Here is a 14,451-nt window from a genome sequence, read left to right on the forward strand (position 1 = left end):
GTAACAATGCAAAACATGGGCCAGATCAGGAGCTAACCCCTTAAAATCAAAATGAAAAGAATAGAGGAAATTAGAAAATTGTATGGAAATGTTAGTACTATCTTCTAGAAGAAGTGTAGCGATACAGAAATTAAGAAAAAAAACGTATGGATTTTAATAATATATTTCAAATGCTTTTCTAGTTATAATTCAATGTTTGACCAATCCAGTGATTCCTAGAGTTTAAAGGGATATGAAATCAAATTTTTTTTCTTTCACAATTCAGATAGAGCATGCAATTTAAAGCAACTTTCTCATTTACTCCTATTATCAAATATTATCAAAACTTAGGAGTCGGACCATTTTTGGTTCGACACCCTGGGTAGCGCTTGCCGATTGGTGGCTACATTTATTATTCTGCATATAATAAATCAGACTTGTCTAGTTCCTAACAAGTATATGGATATTCTTGTTGTCTCACAAATCTGAAGTCATCTATCATAAAATTCAGGAACCAAATAAGGTCTTTAAAAGGGGACATTATACACTAGATGTTTCTTGCATAAATGTTTTGCAGATGATCCATTTATATAGCCCATACGGGTTTTTTGTTAAGCAAAACTATAAAAAAAAAAAAATTATTATTAAATAACATTGTGCTGATTTTCAGAGTCCTGACCAAGCCCCAAAGTTTTAGGAGAATACTTATGTATACCTACTCCAACTTGCTCCTGTTTGTGTAAAGGGTCTTTTCATATGCAGAGGAAGGGGGAGGGAGTGTCTGCTTTCACTGGGTCTTCCAATCAACCTAATCAAAAGTGCTAAACTGGGAGCTTCTAAGTAAGTTTTTTTAAACAGTTTTATACTGGATTTTTATATCAGTATTTGTGCATATTATTCTTTATAGTACTGTTTATTACCTGCAGTTATATAAAAATTGGTGTATACTGTCCCTTTAAGAAGAGCAGACATGCTAGGTAACATGGTTTGAATGCCTGTAATGAAATTCCTGGTATTATTTAATTCAAATATTGTTGCTATATATTTTTTTTATTTTTTATTTATTTACTTTAAAGGGATAGGAAAGTCAAAATGAAACTTGTGTGATTCAGATAGAGCAGTGTTTCCCAACCTCAAGTACTCCTAACAGGCCTGGTTTTCATTACAGCTGAACCAGTGCACAGGTGAAGTAATCAGCTGATCAGTAACCAACCTGCTCTCATCCATCAGCTGATTATTTCACCTGTGCTCTAGTTCAGCTATAATGAAAACCAGGACTGTAGGGGGAACTTGAGGACCGTGGGTGGGAAACACTGAGATAGAGCATGTCATTTTATGACACTTAAATTCACTTCTATTTTCAAATGTGCTTAGTTCTCTTGGCATCCCTTGTTGAAAAAGAATATGCACATATCCTACACTAGTGGGAACTAGCTGCTGATTGGTGCCTGCACATATTTGTCTCTTGTGATTGGCTAACTAGATGTGTTCAGCTAGCTGCCAGTAGTACAATCCTTTTCCTTCAGCAAAGGATAAAAAGATAATGAACAAAATTGGATAAAAGAAGTAAATTGGAAAGTTGTTTGAAATTGTATGTTCTATTTGAATCAAAAAAGAAAAATTTGGTGTGTCATGCCACTTTAATAAATTAGCCTTATATGCATATATTATCGGAACATTCTGCAACATTGAATTAATGGTATATTAAAAGTGAAGAAAAAAGAAAAAAAACACTCTAATATGCTAATTAATGTTACTATTGCACTATTACTTACACATAACTTTGTCCGGGCTCAACAAACCCAGGCCACAGAGAGCCACTGGCATATAAAAATTTGGCCATGGCTCACAGGTTTAGAGACCCCAAGAAACTCATCGGTGCTACCCACGTCCCCTTTCTAGCAGCCATCAGCTGCCCCTAAAATGTAGCTTTGTGCGGTTGGATCATTTCAAGCCTTACAGCTGTAAAATGCAAATCCAACTTTTATTGTAATGTATGTGTGTGCGTGATATATCTCTGTGGGTGTGGCAGTTGGCAGATACAGAGTACAAAACATGTTGAGGCTCACAGTGCTATATCATATATAACATGCATAAACACAAACACAGCAGCCTCGTGTCTTTCACAGACTTAAAGGGGCAGTATACACCAATTTTCATTTAACTGCATGCAATAGACACTACTATAAAGAATAATATGCACAGATACTGGTATAAAAATCCAGTGTAAAACCTTAATTAGAAGCTCCCAATTTAACAAGCCTGGGACACCCACTGAAAGGAGATGATACCAGACCCCCCACCCCTGCTTATGAAAAGACCCATTATACAAAGAGAAGCAATCCGAAGTCTATATACATCAGTATACATGTAAAACTTTGGGGCTTACTTAGGAGTCTGAAAATCAGTACAATGTTATTTAAAAATAAGCAAAACTATACATTTTTACAACACACCCAGGTGGGCTATATAAATGGATCATCTACAAAACATTTATGCAAAGAAAAATCTAGTTTATAAATGTCCCTTTAAACAAATTGATAACTATACAGTCAACAGTAAAGTCAAAATGAAACATTCATGATACAGATACAGTATGCAGTATTAAACGATCATTCAGTTCACTTCTGTTATCAAATAAGCTAAGTTCTCTTGGTATCCATAGTTGACAAGTAAACATATGTAGGCTCAGGAGCAGCAATGCACTACTGGGAGCTAGCTGATTAAAATTGCACGCTCGGTTTAATAATAAAGTTTCATTTTGACTGTTACTTGTTTCTATAAATCCTATTTTGGCAATTTTCTTATTTTAGTGCATTTTATTAGGAGCATCTGCTCTATTTAGTATTTTATTCTCAGTGGTGCCACTGTTAACACAAAGGGGAATTAATATTTTAATGGGGGATTTTTGTTTCTGTGCTACCACTAACACAATGTTGCAAGTAACCAGGCTGAATAAAAACCATGTAAAGTTAACACCACAGCATCACAATAATATGGGAATATATATAATGAAAGTTAACACCTTCCTGCCTTTAGTTTCAGATTTGTTTAACGACTAGTATTGTGCCATGTGAGGTTAACACTTTCATGCCTTCTGTTGTATCTTACACTATTAATTCTTGTTTATTGTATCTATTCCAGAAAAAAATCCAAACAATTGTGTGCCCTTTGCCGTTAAAGGGATTGTAAAGTTTAAAGGGAGAGTATACACCAATTTTCATATAACTGCATGTAATAGACACTACAATAAAGACGAGTATGCACAGATAGTGATCTAAAAATCCAGTACAAAACCTAAAAGATTAGCACTGTTGATGAGATTAGCTGGAACACCCAGTGAAAGGGGCTGGAAGCAGACACTCACCCCTCCCCTGCTTATGAAAAGACAGCTTATACAAAACAGAAGCAGTCTGAAGTCTGTATAAATCAGTATACATCTGACACTTTGGGGCTTAGTTAGGAGTCTAAAAATCTGCACACTATTAATAAAAAATAAACAAATCTATACATTGTTACAAAAACACTCCCAGATGGGCTATATAAATGGATCATCTACAAAACATTTATGCAAAGAAAAAAAAAATTGGTGTACAATGGCCAATTAATTATTTAAAGCCCAGTATTGAAAAAAATAATCTTAAAAAGGGATACTAAAACCAATTTTTTTTTTCATAATTCAGAATCGATATGGCATGCAATTTTAAGCAACTTTCTAATTTACTCCTAATATCAATTTGTCTTCGTTCTCTTGCTATCTTTATTTGAAAAGTTGATATATAAAATTAGGAGACAGACCATTTTTGGTTCAGCACCTGGGAAGAGTTTGCCGATTGGTGTCTAAACGTGTCAAAATGAGCCGGCTTCTAAGCTTAGATTCCTGCTTTTTCAAATAAAGATAGCAAGAGAATGAATAAAAAATTGATATTATGAGTAAATTAGAAAGTTGCATGCTCTATCTGAATCATGAAAAAAAAAATTGGGTTTAGTATCCCTTTAAAAACCATGGGCACTTATAACTCATTAAAGTGAATGTCAACTTTCACAAATGAAAGCCCTGTTTTAAAAAATACTATTAAAAACAGGGGCACTTTCATTCATGAAAGTTTACATTGAAGCCGTTCTTTTAAAATACTTACCTTTTCTTCTAGCAAGCGCGGAACAACGGAGCAGCTATTCCCCCACCTCAAGGTCGTCTCTTCTTACGTCAGAAATGACGAATCCGGCTTCCTCCAATAACGGCTTCCCCCCCAGAGCAAACATTGCCTGAGACCACGCCGTGATTGGAGGAATCCGGATTCGTCATTTCTGAAGTAAAAAGAGACGTTCTGGGGGTGGAGGAATCACTGCTCCGGTGTTCCACGCTTGCTAAGAAGAAAAGGTAAGTATTTTAAAAGAATGGCTTCAATGTAAACTTTCATGAATGAAAGTGCCCCTGTTTTTAATAGTATTTTTAAAAACAGGGCCTTCATTTGTGAAAGTTGACTTTAACCTTAACAAAGATGTTTTTTTTTTGTTTTTGTTTTTAAATACTTACCATTTCGTTAAACATACTGGCGATCCCCCTGCCCGCATCTCCTTCTGTATTTAACATATCGATGAAAAATCTGGCTTCCTCCAATCATTGTGTGCCATACGAGCTGTACGCCAAAGGGGGTACGTAATGATTGGAGGAAGCCAGATTCTTCATCGATATGCTAAAAAAAAGGAGATGCGGGCGGAGGATCGACAGTATTTTTAAAAAAGAAGCGTCTTTGTAAAGTTTAATGACTTTAAAGGGACACTGAACCAAATTTTTTCAATGCTTCAGATAGAAAATGCAATTTTAAGCAACTTTCTACTTTACTCCAATTATCAATTTTTCTTCATTCTCTTGCCATCTTTATTTGAAAAGCAAGAATGTAAGTTTAGAAGCTGGAGCATTTTTGGTTCACAACCTGGGTTGTGCTTGCTGATTGGTGGCTCAATGCACCCACCATTAAACAAGTGCTGTCTAGTGTTCTAAACCAAAAATTGGCTGGCTCCTTAGCTTAGATGCCTTCTTTTTCAAATAAAGATAGCAAGAGAACAAATAAATTTTGATAATAGGAGTAAATTAGAAAGTTGCTTAAAATTGCCTGCTCTATCTAATCATGAAAGAAAAAAAAAATTGGGTTTAGTGTTCCTTTAACTGCTTTTATAGGGGCTGTACTGTGTGTACAGGTGGCCCTCGTTTTACAACGGTTCAATTTACACCGTTTCAGAATAACAACCTTTTTTTCCAGTCATGTGACTGCTATTGAAAAACATTAAGCAGTGCATTTATTAAAATAGCCAGTAGGTGGAGCTGTCTGCTTGTGTTGCAGCAAAGCCAAGCAAGCTGAAATTAATCAGTTTAACCAGACCTGAGCTATTGAGCAGATTTCAAAGGAACAAGATCTTCCTGTCAATAAATCAGTCCAGAATGGAATTCATAGAAAGAACTGTTTGCAGAAAAATGCAAGTGAAGTCTGTGTTGTGTGATTATTTTATTAGGTTTATAATGCTGTTTAGCAAGTGTTTTTGTTCATTTAACTTCGTTTAATTATATATTCTGTGTTGTGTGATTATTTTATTAGGTTTATTATGCTGTTTAGCATTTAAAGTCTTCATTTCAAAGCTTTAAAAATAATGTATTAGGTGTTACTTATGACAATTTTGAGATGAGCCTGGAACCTATCTCCCTCACTTCCCCATTGACTTACATTATAAACTGGGTTTCAATTTACAACGGTTTCGATTTACAACCATTCCTTCTGGAACCTAACCCCGGCGTAAACTGAGGGCTACCTGTATTTGTATAGGTGCTTTTGTGTGTGGGGGTTAACTGTATGATATAAGGATGGATTTCATACATTTAGGTTATTGTTGCAGGGAGACTAATATTGGCATTGCATGGGGTTAATAAGAAAAGGGGTTAATGATTAAAGAGACATGAAACCCACTTTTTTTTTATTTCATGATTCAGATAGACAACTTTCTTTTTTTTCTTTGGATCCTTTGTTAAAAGGCATACCCAAGTAGGAAGTTGTTTAAAACTGTATGCTATATCGGAATAGTGAAAGAAAATATTTGTGTTTCATGACCCTTTAATAACTAATGGAATTGCAATGGTTAATAGCAAAAGGAATTCAGTTGTCAATAAGTGCACTAACAGCAGTTCGGTTTTACTTCTAAAAGCTGTCAGTGCAGTTTCTTCAACATTGTATAGAAATGCTCAGGTAATAACAACTGGTGATATAGAAATGCTCAGGTAATAACAACTGGTGATATAGAAATGCTCAGGTAATAACAACTGGTGATATAGAAATGCTCAGGTAATAACAACTGGTGATATAGAAATGCTCAGGTAATAACAACTGGTGATATAGAAATGCTCAGGTAATAACAACTGGTGATATAGAAATGCTCAGGTAATAACAACTGGTGATATAGAAATGCTCAGGTAATAACAACTGGTGATATAGAAATGCTCAGGTAATAACAACTGGTGATATAGAAATGCTCAGGTAATAACAACTGGTGATATAGAAATGCTCAGGTAATAACAACTGGTGATATAGAAATGCTCAGGTAATAACAACTGGTGATATAGAAATGCTCAGGTAATAACAACTGGTGATATAGAAATGCTCAGGTAATAACAACTGGTGATATAGAAATGCTCAGGTAATAACAACTGGTGATATAGAAATGCTCAGGTAATAACAACTGGTGATATAGAAATGCTCAGGTAATAACAACTGGTGATATAGAAATGCTCAGGTAATAACAACTGGTGATATAGAAATGCTCAGGTAATAACAACTGGTGATATAGAAATGCTCAGGTAATAACAACTGGTGATATAGAAATGCTCAGGTAATAACAACTGGTGATATAGAAATGCTCAGGTAATAACAACTGGTGATATAGAAATGCTCAGGTAATAACAACTGGTGATATAGAAATGCTCAGGTAATAACAACTGGTGATATAGAAATGCTCAGGTAATAACAACTGGTGATATAGAAATGCTCAGGTAATAACAACTGGTGATATAGAAATGCTCAGGTAATAACAACTGGTGATATAGAAATGCTCAGGTAATTATAACTGGTGATATAGAAATGCTCAGGTAATAACAACTGGTGATATAGAAATGCTCAGGTAATAACAACTGGTGATATAGAAATGCTCAGGTAATAACAACTGGTGATATAGAAATGCTCAGGTAATAACAACTGGTGATATAGAAATGCTCAGGTAATTACAACTGGTGATATAGAAATGCTCAGGTAATAACAACTGGTGATATAGAAATGCTCAGGTAATAACAACTGGTGATATAGAAATGCTCAGGTAATAACAACTGGTGATATAGAAATGCTCAGGTAATAACAACTGGTGATATAGAAATGCTCAGGTAATAACAACTGGTGATATAGAAATGCTCAGGTAATAACAACTGGTGATATAGAAATGCTCAGGTAATAACAACTGGTGATATAGAAATGCTCAGGTAATAACAACTGGTGATATAGAAATGCTCAGGTAATAACAACTGGTGATATAGAAATGCTCAGGTAATTACAACTGGTGATATAGAAATGCTCAGGTAATTATAACTGGTGATATAGAAATGCTCAGGTAATTATAACTGGTGATATAGAAATGCTCAGGTAATTATAACTGGTGATATAGAAATGCTCAGGTAATAACAACTGGTGATATAGAAATGCTCAGGTAATTATAACTGGTGATATAGAAATGCTCAGGTAATAACAACTGGTGATATAGAAATGCTCAGGTAATAACAACTGGTGATATAGAAATGCTCAGGTAATTATAACTGGTGATATAGAAATGCTCAGGTAATTATAACTGGTGATATAGAAATGCTCAGGTAATTATAACTGGTGATATAGAAATGCTCAGGTAATTATAACTGGTGATATAGAAATGCTCAGGTAATAACAACTGGTGATATAGAAATGCTCAGGTAATAACAACTGGTGATATAGAAATGCTCAGGTAATAACAACTGGTGATATAGAAATGCTCAGGTAATAACAACTGGTGATATAGAAATGCTCAGGTAATAACAACTGGTGATATAGAAATGCTCAGGTAATTATAACTGGTGATATAGAAATGCTCAGGTAATAACAACTGGTGATATAGAAATGCTCAGGTAATAACAACTGGTGATATAGAAATGCTCAGGTAATAACAACTGGTGATAAAGAAATGTCTTATTGTGCCATAGGAAATAAACTAAAATAAGATCTTTTAATAAAAACACGTACAGAAAAACTACCACAATATGCTATAGAAGTAAACATATTATGCATTAAAATATTCAATGCATGAAACTCGTCTAGGGGAACGTTTATTAAATACAAATGCCAGTAGATATATTGCTATATAAATATTAACTAGAGAAAAAACCCACACAAGTTACAACAAGCAGAGCAGCCAACACCCTATGCTGATGATCTAAATAGAAACAAAGCTACAGACACTGTATACGTTAATATGCTTGTGCACAGTCACATAGCAACACAAGCCACCGGCTGACACTTACTCTTTTAGCTCCAGATCATGAGAAAAAACATTCTCAGCAGCAAATGACAGGAGGGCGTATGGTTCTCACGTGTGTCAGACCTCGACCAGTAAAGGTTCAATGACTGTGGCCCCAGACGTTAGAGTAACAGATCGGTTGCCCTAAAGATGAGGACTTGAATGCACTGTAACATAGTTGCCAACAGTCCCTGATTTCCAGGGACAGTCCCTGGATTTTGTTGTATGTCCCTGGATTTTTTTTGTCCCTGGAAATGTCTCTGAAAATCTCTTTTGCACAACATTTGTTGTTTGCATATATATATATATATATATATATATATATATATATATATATATATATATATATATATATATATACAGATAGATAGATGATAGATATAGTGTATTATTTACATATAATTCATTCCTAATGGAATATTATTATTATTATTGAATGGGTTCACATATTATTTGTCTTTCTAATTTTGATTCTGTGCTGTAAAAATAACCATATGCCCAGAATGTGTTCCAGAGACTGGGTAGGTGTAAGAGCTTGGAGCTGTAATCTGTATAATAAACTATGGATAAGTCTAAATTATACTATTACTTTCAAATGGGTGTGTTTTGATTGCAGAACTGAGTGGGCGGAGCAGTTGAACAGTAGGTCGTCAATACTCCAGTAACCCGCTTGCTTGCTCTGCAGCAAAGTGTCCCTGGAATTTTTTTTGAAATGTTGGCAACTATGCTGTAATCTGATTCAATTAGATTCGTGCCGATCTGTGGAAGCCGCCATGACACAGCGCTGACCCAGCTCCTCCCTCTAAATTATTCTCAACCCCGGATATTATTTCAGACTAAGGCGTATTCATTTTCCTGCGTCACCGCCTACAACAGAAGGGAACCACTAAACCTCGTCTCATGTTAACCACACCTCTATGAATCTGGCTTTATCTAAAGATCTGTACAAACTCGTTAGGATTTGAAGGTTGCGATTGCCAATGCCAAACAGTCGGGCACGTACCAAGCACGCTTACTATCCGCTGCTACCGTGGTGCTGTTCGTCCCATATATACCGGTATATATGTCTTTTAATGTGACGTTGCGGATACTTTGTCTCCGAAACGTCACATTACATTTTTGGTGTTGAAAAGTCCAGTGAGTGCAAGTTTTTGCTACCCATATCTATTATCTACTAGCACCCTGGCTGCTGATGTTTGAGGTGAGAGTGCTCATCCTGGATATATATATATATATATATATATATATATATATATATATTTTAGCGTTCTAATTTATTTTCTTGGACATATCGCATTCTTTTACTTCCACAATTGCTATGGGGGTTCAGATGAGGGATACTAACAATGCTACAGTATTTGTGTCTCCAGGAAGAAAAAGGGGAGGCTGAGCCATATTTTGGGGTTTAAAGTCCTTATTCTCCCCATAGACTTTCCATAGCCAGCTCTGCTCACCTACTGTACATGGATACATTGTATCAAACCCTCAGCCTACAGGTTTTTATACATTGTGTAAAAAAGGAAACCTGAGAGGATTCCAATTGGGGGCGCACCTATAAACGGACTGAGTATTCAATATAATGACTATTGATAAAAAAAACAAATACCGTGAATATACACAATGTAAAATAATGATAACTAAAAATGTGAACCAAAAATTCCTCAAAGTATTGAAATATATAATGATTAAAAATGTACTTGTAAAATTTAGAGGGTCTAAAGATATAGATAGAAGTCAAATAACCCAGAAGTCAGACAATATCCCACTGGTACAAATAGTCTGGATGATCCACAGGTAAACACTGCGGTCTTGGCTCGTTGCTCCTGAATCAGATGGATGCTGCTTCCCTTGTTTTCCCTGTGCAAGGAATGAACTAATAAGCTGTTTAAGAAAAGAAAAGAGGGCGCCTCATAGTGTAATAAAGTTGATCATAGGTATCAAGTGCCACAAGATGGAATGCTCACCAGATAAAGTTGCACCGTTCTGTGACCGGTGCTGGAACGCAGACTAGCCCTTATTACAGCGGCTAGTGAACTGTCAGCTACTCCCTTAACTGGTGGCTGGAAACAGTGTCCGGTTTCGGAAAGGCAAATCTTGGTAGATCACGGAGTGCTGAGTTTTAAAAATAGTTAAGATATTATGTATAGACAATAATATTGGTTCTTGTATAAAAACAACTTCCTTAAAGGTAAAACTTTAATGTCTTCTCAAAATAGCGTCTTTTCAATGCAACGTGTTTTTCAACCGCTCAAGGTCGTTTCCTCAGGCAAAAGAAAAAAGACGGATAAAGACATGCTTCATTAGCCACATTAAATACAAAGTTGCGATAAAACAGGAAGTTGTCAAATGTGAATGGAACCAATAAGCATATGAGACGTCATCTTAACAAACGTGTTACATTGTATCAATTACTAACCATTTAGAAAGGCTATCCACCTCATATACAACACTAAAAGATACCATTGTAACAATCATCTGACTGATGTAAACGTTTCATCTGGAAAGTCATACAAATAATTAAAATGTAAATATAAAAGTCTGAAAATAGATTCAAATACATAAATATATAAAAACACAAAAATACAAATAACTATCTTCTATTTCTCTTATATCACATTGTTGCCTGTCAATCATGACTGATACATATTGTGAATCTTTAGAAGTCCCATTCATATCAAGATTTGTTCCAACCCATTATAATAAATCATAAAGATGATAAAAATAATAAAATATAAAAGAGTGTGCATGTGTGTAAAGGGTGAATATTGAATGTATGTCATTATAAAGGTGTATGTATTTGTTTGAAAGGAACCCCTATTCATTGTGTTTTGATGGCAAAACCTAAATGAAGATTCAACTGTATTTTAAATATCTAAACCTCTAAAAAAATATATATTGTGTGTCAGTATAGTTAGAGGGAATTCAAAATTGCAGACACAAGCTGTCCAAAAACGCAAGGTGTCAATATGAGTTGGTTGAAACTAGCGGTTAGATAAAACTCCTAACTCGCCCTTAGGGCGAGCTAGGAGTTTATTTTATCTATCCGCTAGTTTCAACTAACTCTAAGGTCAGGAGGCTGCATTCCTTTGACCAATTCCCATAACCCCAATTCAAACACGTATCCCAACTTTAACTTATCTAAATCTTATCTAAAAATAAACACACGGACACCGTTGCCATTGTGAAATGTGGAAAGGTCACAATTTATTAAATTAATTTTGCCACCTTTAAGCTTTGTATTGCAAAATTCAGCCATAAATCAAATTTAAACACCAAACAATGCCACTGCATTAATGAAGAATTTTGGGACCCACGCCTAGGGGGGGTGGACCACAAATACCCCCCCCCCCCCTGGCAGGGCAGGTGAAGAAAGGAGCACCCCACGGCACAGCCCGTCCCCTAGATAGACCATCTCAGGGCTGAGTATGCCGCGGGATCCTCCCACCCCCCTTTCTGCCCCGCCCACGTGCCAGACCCAAACTTCACCGCTTGTTGTGATTGTGTCACTTAACTACAAAAAACAGCTGCCGTATTTTTATCCTCCAGCCAGCGTAGACCGCCAGGTCACCTTCGGTTGCGCTGTGTTCTTACCCTTATGGAGGAGCACAGGCGGTCTTACTACAACTCAACTAATTAGTCAACGTCCTGCCCTTAGCCGTGCTGCTACTGTTCTCTTCACGTGACCTCTCCGGATTATTGCATCATATTCTGCTGTGTCTAGGGTGGGAAACAGAGAAAAAAAAGTTAGTGACCACTTCCTGCTGGCCCCCTCCTTATATCCCCTTTGCTCTGCCCCTCCCCTGTCCTTTCTCCTGACCAATGGCCACTCGTTGGCCCCAGCAACCTTTTCCTCTTATCCTTTCTTAAACAACCCCCACTCGGCGCACCTAGCCTTCCTATTGTTGTCCCCCAGCAGCCCCTCCCTTAGGACATTCCCCTCGCATGTGCTCCCTACACTATTTTAAGGTCAGGAGGCTGCATTCCTTTGACCAATTCCCATAACCCCAATTCAAACACGTATCCCAACTTTAACTTATCTAAATCTTATCTAAAAATAAACACACAGACACAGTTGCTATGGCACGTGCCGGACCCAAACTTCACCGCCACCAAAAGAGCCCCTCTTTCGGCCAAAACATTTCCACCTTCCGTGACCTTTCCTTACCTTTACCAACTCTTGGCACATCCCTTTGATGTCCACCAGCATTTGGTCATTTCCTTCATCCGTCAAGTGTACTCAATCTCGTCTGAATAGCTCCTCCTTTTTTGCCGCTATCAGTGGGTGCTCTATCACCCTGCCCCCCATTACCTTCGCTGCTATCTGGTTCACCTTTCTCCTTGATCTATATCCCGCTTTGCTCGTATTCGAGTTCCTCCTGTATATTCTTGACACTATGTTGGACCATATTACTTGCACCGATGGCCAGGCTACCTTTAACCATCTCATTCCTCCTGTCACTTTCTCTTCTAGCTCTCTGAGCAGGTACACTCCTATGTCATTCCCACTAGGTGTATAATCAGGTCATCAGGACATCCCCATCTTAGCCTTGCCTGCTGTATTGTTGACACTAACTCGTCCCACATCATACCTCTTTTGCCTATCTGATGCTAACTTCCTTGTGTGAGAAACCTAAATGAAACCCTTGCACAGATGCTGCCGCCCTAGCCTGCGCCGAATAAACGTAGGAATGTCCTACTATCCACACCCTTAATGCTTTGCCTGAAATAAAACAAATTTTTCAACCATTAGTAACTATTAAACGATGCTTTTATCACGCCTCATCGCACTCCATCAAAACAACAACAACCGTACCTAAACCCCTCCCGCCTTAATCTTTTTGCATCCTAATGTATGACTTATACACTGCAGATTTCCATCTCCCCAGTTTTTTAATCTGTTCCCCTGAACAACCTCTATTTGCAGCAGCGGTTGCTGCCCCTATTCTAAAAGAGTGTGGCGCAAAGTATGAACACCCCCAACCTAGTTTCTTCACTACCTTCTGCAGTACGCTCTTGAATTGAAAAATTGCTACCTCTGACCCGTCCGCATGATGCAGGAATCTGCGACCCCTGTCCCTCTGTGTTGCTAGCTAACTTTTTACAAAGGCCACCGGGCACAGTGTTCCTCCTGACCCTGCCATATTCAGCCATGCCCTTTTTCCCTCTGTGTCTGTCTTGGATCGTCTTACAAATATCAGCACTGCTTCCTCCCCGCATCTCACATCCCCTGTTTCTACCCCCCCCCCCTTTTCCTAACTTCCTGTTTTTTGGTAACAGCTCCCCTATCCTCATTGCTCTGTGGAATGCCACTATGAAAGCCGTCCTGAAAATTAGCGCCTCGTCCTGGCTTGTACAAACCCCTGCCAATGCCCCTACTTTTTTTTTTTATGGCATTTTTTCTAACCTGTCTTCTGTTATTGGTTCCCTTTTATCTGTTCCCTTCTCCTCATCTCTCCCCCATACCCTCACAATCTTTTTCACTATGAACTTCTTAGTCCAATCTATTCCCCCGTACAGCTGCGTACAATATGATATCCCCGCTAATACTGATGGCACCCCAGATGGGACTTGAACCCACAATCCCTGGCTTGCCCTTGCAATCTTTTTCACTATAAACTTCTTAGACCAATCTATTTCCCCGTATAGCTGCAAACAATATGATATTGATGCTAATACTGAACCCAAACGCCCTTTTCTTACTCCCTCTCTTTTAGTATCAACAACCATTTTAAAAAAATTTCTTCCTCCCCCACTTTTGTCCCCTTCTTAAACTCGCAACACCGTACCCACTATTTCCTGTAAACTGCCCAGGTACTTGGTGCCAAAGATTTCTCGACCAGCTTTTAGATTCCTTCTATCCGTTGCCAATCTGCCAAAGAATGATAGGGCAAC

The 14,451-nt window shown here is 37.4% G+C and overlaps 1 protein-coding gene across 1 annotated transcript in view; it reads right to left on the reverse strand.

Annotated features, from left to right (window-relative positions):
- The window catches only part of TMTC3 (transmembrane O-mannosyltransferase targeting cadherins 3), a 405,658-nt gene extending 396,934 nt beyond the window's left edge, over positions 1-8,724 (reverse strand). Inside the window, exon 1 of the mRNA XM_053719235.1 lies at positions 8,564-8,724. The gene's annotated coding sequence lies outside the window, so the exon portion shown is untranslated. The remainder of the gene's footprint in view (positions 1-8,563) is intronic.
- Positions 8,725-14,451: the final 5,727 nt, after the last annotated feature.

This window comes from Bombina bombina, chromosome 6 (assembly GCF_027579735.1).
Source record: "Bombina bombina isolate aBomBom1 chromosome 6, aBomBom1.pri, whole genome shotgun sequence".
Lineage (NCBI taxonomy): Eukaryota > Metazoa > Chordata > Amphibia > Anura > Bombinatoridae > Bombina > Bombina bombina.